This window comes from Papio anubis, chromosome 3 (assembly GCF_008728515.1).
Source record: "Papio anubis isolate 15944 chromosome 3, Panubis1.0, whole genome shotgun sequence".
Classification (NCBI taxonomy): domain Eukaryota; kingdom Metazoa; phylum Chordata; class Mammalia; order Primates; family Cercopithecidae; genus Papio; species Papio anubis.
In genome coordinates this window covers 101,416,683-101,422,664 of record NC_044978.1, presented here as the reverse complement: position 1 = coordinate 101,422,664, position 5,982 = coordinate 101,416,683, and the positions used below count along the sequence as shown (strand labels likewise).

General features: G+C 40.3%; 1 pseudogene; it reads left to right on the top strand.

Moving 5' to 3' along the window:
* The first annotated feature begins 5,552 nt into the window (after positions 1–5,552).
* Positions 5,553–5,661, top strand: LOC116274395 (annotated as a pseudogene).
* The last annotated feature ends 321 nt before the right edge of the window (positions 5,662–5,982 follow it).

The window sequence follows — 5,982 nt, the reverse complement described above, 5'->3', positions numbered from 1 at the left end:
AAACTAGTTAACTTCTAAGTAATGGCTTCATCATATTCCCAACTTAATAGATGATTTTGAAAATAAAAATCAGCCAGCAGTTGGCACTTCAGTAAGTGGATTAAGGCATATTTGTGTTTATATTATTTAGCAACCTCCCTCATTTTATGAAAGTATAATGCTAATGAAGAGTAAAACACAACTCCAATCATAGGGTCAAAGCCTTTCAGAGCTGGAAGGGAACATAAGTCAAGTATTCTATATCTATCTTCTTACAGATGCAAAAACTGATGCCCAAAGAGGTAAAGCGACTTGGCTAGCTTCACATAACTAATTCTTCAAAGAACCAGGACAAGATCCTTTGTCTTCTGGCAGACTTTCCTCCTCTACATCATGCTAGGTCTGAATTTCTGATTGTGTTGGTTATTGTCAGACAATGACTGGTGTCTGGCTTTTCAATGTAAAGTCAATAGCCCCAATGCAAAAGTTAAATCAACATTGCACTCAGTGTCAATGATAACAAATTATGCTGCTTCAACCTAACAAAACTGGCCTCTACCTGCAGATGGCTTTTTCTTTCCTTCTTCTCCCCCTCTTTCCCTTCCCTTCAAAACCCACACTTGTCCTGGATACCCAATGCAAATGCCAGTCCAGAAAACTTCAGCAGCTAAATGCCAGTCAGAGCAAAGCCCTATTCTCAGCCACAGTAATAAAGCAGTTGAAAATGCTGTGCGTTCAAGTCACAAAAGATATGATTTCTGCCTGAGATTGTCCGATAACAGAAATGAATAATGGTTCTTTGCCTGAAAATACATATTGATTGTTGGCTGTGAATTTCACCGTGGATAATGCTGAAGTCACCATCCTTCAAAGGTGTGTGAATTGAAGTTGCTGTTACCTAATCCTTGCAGAATGATTTGTAGCAAGAGACAAGACAAGGTAGGAGAAATGTCTACGTGTAGGTCAGGCTGGACCTTCTCCAACCAATTTTCCATCTCGGATTATTTGATCTTCACTTCTAAGGTCCCAATTTATTACATGCAAAGGACAGATTGATTGCCTGCATTTGACTAAGATGAAGGCAGCTTCATACCCTTGAATCTTTTGCAGAACTTAATTCTTCAAAATCACCCCATATTCGCAGGCCCAGACACTATTGACCAACTTAAATATCTGCTGGCCTGACCTACCCCAGGCTGTATGTACTTTCCGTTTGCCTGTGAATGGGAACCAAATGGAAACCAGCACATACTCCTGGCTGTCATTAATTCTCCTCAAGCCAAACCAAACTTCATTCTAGTTCCTCAAATGCAGCAATAGTTCTTTGATATTTTTCACTTTCTGGTGCTTAAAAGCATTAAGGATTACTAGCTAATTTGGCTACTAGAATACTTTTAAATCCTGCAGAATGTGGTTGGTTGGTCATAGATAATTAACAGAGGAAGAGAACAGTGTCCGAGTGTCAGCTTCGTGTTACTCTAAACTCTGAGCAACTAGGACATCAGGGTCTGGTAAGCTCAGAAATTCTAAGTGTGTGAAGCTTCTTACAGGGTAGAATTCAAAGGGCTCCTAAAGTTTCCTTAATTCAGAACCATCTTCCAGCAATCTATTATGATACCTAAAATTTTACCATTAAAGATTTGTTTCAGGCCAGGCACAGTGGATTGTGCCTATAAGCCCAGCACTTGGGGAGGCTGAGGCAGGAGGAACACTTGAAGCCAGGAGTTTGAGACCAGGGCCAACGTAGCAAGAACCTGTCTCTATAAAAATAAAAATAAAAGAATTAGCTGGACATGGTGATGCATGCCTGTAGTTCCAGCCACTCAGGAGGATAAGGCAGGAGGATCGTTAGAGCCAGGGAGTTTGAGATCATAGTGAGGTATGTTTGCGCCACTGTACTCCAGCCTAGCTGACAAAGTGAGACCCTGGCTCCAAAAAAAAAAAAAAAACGTTGTTTCATTCGAGTTCAATCAAAGTGAGGTCTCTGAATGGCCCTTGTAAGAATCCCAGAAGCTCTGAGAGGGCTAGCTATTATCTCCACCTTAGCAGAGGTAACTTCTAAGTTGACAGGCACTCAGCACAAGCATTTATGAGAATATGAAACATCCAGATTGGAGAGAGACATGAAGAGGAGGAAATGAGTCACAGAAAAGAAGTGAAGAAGGCACTCAGGTACCACTTCCCAATTTAGTCCAGACTCTGCTCAAGGAAAACACCCATCCAATTTATAAGAGAAATCAGTACCAGTGAAATGTCCAGAGAATAGAAGTGATAAAATTCCACATGACATTCTTGGAACGTTTTTTTCTAGAGACAGAGTCTCACTCTGTTGCCCAGGCTGGAGTGCAGTGGCTGAATCATAGCTCACTGCAGCCTTGAACTCCTGGGCTCAAGTTATCCTCCCATATAGCTGGGACTACACGAGTGCACCACCACACCGGCTAATTTTTTTATTTCTTATAGAGACAGAGTCTCACTATGTTGCCTAGGCTGGTTTCAAACTCCTGAGCTCAAGCAATCCTCCCACCTCGGCCTCCTAGAGTGCTGGGATTACAGGTGGGAGCCTCCATGCCCAGCCTCCTGGAACTTCAGTAAATCCTAAAGTAGGTTTTTATGCCTTTTCATTCCTGTAACTCACATCATTGGTTGCCACCAGGTGCCTAATCAGGGAAATTGGGACAAGTGGGTAGATACACTTAAGGCAAAGAGAAGTTAAAGAGGAGAAACGTACCGTTCAACATAATCGAGTGTCATTAAAAGATTTTTAAATGCTTTCTATAGTCAGCCAGACAAATCAGTCGACTTCACCTTCTTTTTTTAAATTATAAAAAATTGCTGCTAGAGTGGGGAAAAAATCTCCTTGGATGCATTAGTGCTTTATCATTGTCGTCAGCTCTTGCTTTGTCTAATGACTTAATCATCTCTCTCCCTCTGATCCAATCATCTTTCTTCTACCCCAGAGTTGGAGGAGAGTCGATTTCCTCATACTCAGACAGTATTTAGACCCTGGGCATAATCCTGGCCTCTTTATCGTCTCTTTTCAGGAAGGCTACTAACTGAAATTCTTCTACTCTAAATGAAATCTATAATGGCCCAGAGCCCATATTCACTAACTCTCCTTCCTGGCTTGTTTTACGTAACTATTATAAAGGTAATACTGAACTGCTGGCATCCCACCTATTTAGTATGTGTCTGTTTTACTGCTTCCCATTTCTACTAGTAATAGAAACAGTTTGTCTCTTGTGTTTTATGGCACCAAAACCTTGAAATGATCTAATGTAACTGTCATCATTTGATCCACTGGCTTTGATTAAAAAAAAAAAAAAAAAAAAACCTGCTGGGGATAAATTCTCCAAATGCTCTTCTCTCTATCTTTGAAGGTACCTCATTACCCAGTGCCCCTTCTTCAATCCTATCTCAGGGAAAATACTATACCCCTTTCTCTCTGAGACATAGTATTTCCACTTCCACTCTTCCTTGGCCTTGTCCGTTTTGCCTCCTGCTGTATCCTGAAATACGAACTTTCTAACCCTAAACCGCCACCCTATAAATGCTTCCTGTCCTCTGCGTTCTCACTCACAGCCTCTAAATATGCATCTGAGTCACCTAATTAAAACATCTCAACCCTCCCTCCATGTAAAAAGTGCAGACACTAATTCAATGACAGCTTTGTATCCTTTAAACAATATATCCAGAGTGACAGGCACATAGCAGATGCTCACAATGTGGTCGTTCCTTTCCCCTAACTGTGGTGGATTTGCTTCTCAGCCTTCCAGCCATAGCTGAGGGAGTGCAGCACTGTGAAAGGGGAACAGGCAGATCTTTAGAGTCATGCAGACCAAGGTGTCCTCCCCAGCTCCCCCACCTGCCGTCATGTCTGTAAAATGGTGTGGGTTGTTGATATCTCAGTCGGATTCTGTATAGTGAATTAATGTGGGGTTTTCCTCTCTCCCATCTTCAAGGGCAGGGACCATGATCTCAATTATCTTTGTATCAATCTTCAGTTCCAGGAGACATGCCTGACAAAAAGGAGCTATTCAGCACATGTTCGTGGAACCAACATGCAACAGAGATAACCGAAGATGATATTAAAGGTAATATCAGACACCATGGGGATAAGAAGGGGACGAGGGAAACTAGGTTTTCAGAAGTGCCAAGAAATTCCTGGAAGTCAAGAGCAACTGTCCAGAAATGGACAAAAGAGAAAGGGTAAGGAAGGAGGTACAGTGATCACCAAAACAAAAAGAGTAAGAAACTAAGGATTGCAAGACCAAGGGACTCTGATATTTGATGGCTTCTCTAGGCCTTTTTTAACAGGGATACTTCCATTAAAAATTGAAGTGATTCTACAACATTTATATGAGCATTTTTAGTCATTAGATGCTTTTTATGTCCATTCTCTCTTATCAAAAAGCTGCAAGAATTTTCAACTTATTTCTGTTGGGTGCAGGGAGAAGAGGAGGAATAAATTGGAGGAAGGATTAATTACCTGAAAGAACATCTAGGAAACATATGCAGGCATGGGATTCCAGAAATGATAAGAATCTCACCTGAGGTCCAAACAAAAGAAAAGGCACACACATGTATCTTGGCCTGGCACAGTGACTCATGCTTGTAATCCCAGCACTTTTGGAAGGGAGGCAGATGGATCACTTGAGCCCACAATTTCGAGCCCAGCCTGGGCAACATGGTGAAACCCCATCTCTACAAAAAATACAAAAATTAGCCAGGTCCAGTGGCACATGCTTGTAGTCCCAGCTACTCAGGAAGCTGAGGTGGGAGAATCATCTAAGTCCGGAGGTGGAGCTTGCAGTCAGCCAAGATTGCACCACTGCACTCCAGCCTGGGTAACAGAGCAAGACCCTATCTCAAAAAAATAAATAAACATATACATACATACTATCTTTACCATGTTTTAAACCCTAATACATTCTAAAGACAGAATTACAAATTTTTAATGTTTTCTTTTTTGTAACCCAAATAAAACTGGATATTTCATGATTAGTCACAATACAGTTTTGCATGCAAAAGAATCCAAAATCCAAAATAAAACATTAAAAAGCAACATACATTTTTATGGAATTCTTTTGAAGAGAGTGGGAAGAGTTATTAAATGGCATGACACTTGTGAAAACATCTTTAAATTCATATATGTATATATTTCTTCTCAGTTTCACAGAACACAGCTAGGCAGATACATACAAAATTTTGTCCTTCTTTCCCTCCCTCCACCCCCAGCTCTCTGCTTTGGTTGTCTGTTCTGTTCTTCCAATTGCACTGGGCTCTTTTGACTAAAAATTATTTCAGTCTTTCTGTCCTTACCGTTCTGCAACCTCACATTTTCTCAAGTAACACAGTAAAACACTAGATCCTGTCTTCCTTCGAAAGCGAAGGGAATGGGAAAAGGTGTGATTACTTATACATTCATATTTAATCAGACTCTATGTTACAGACTCTATCATATCTGTACTTTCTAAATCTTTTTAATGAATATGTATAACATTATAATTACAAATGCATATTTCCTTTATTTTTTTCAATAAAACACAGAAGGTCTTTAAAATGTACCTTAAAAGACTGTACTTCCAAGGATCATTTCTGTAGTGAATTATTAGAGAACATTCTCTGAAAGGGTAGAGCATCGAAGAAGGACAAAAACAATACGATCATGTCAATCGATGCAGAAAAAGCATTTGATAACATTTAAAATCTCTTCATGATAAAAACTCTCAACAAACTAGGCATGGAAAGAACATACCTAAACATAATAAAGGCCAAAAATGACAAATCCACCACTAACATCATGCTGAATGGAGAAAAGCTGGAAGCCTTTCTTCTAGGAACTGCAACAAGACAAGGATGCCCACTGTATTAGTCTGTTCTCACGAAGACTAATATGGGGCTATATTAAATTACCCAGACTTGGGTAATTTACAAAGAAAAAGAGGTTTAATAGACTCACACTTCCTCATAGCTGGGGAGGCCTCACCACCATGATGGAGG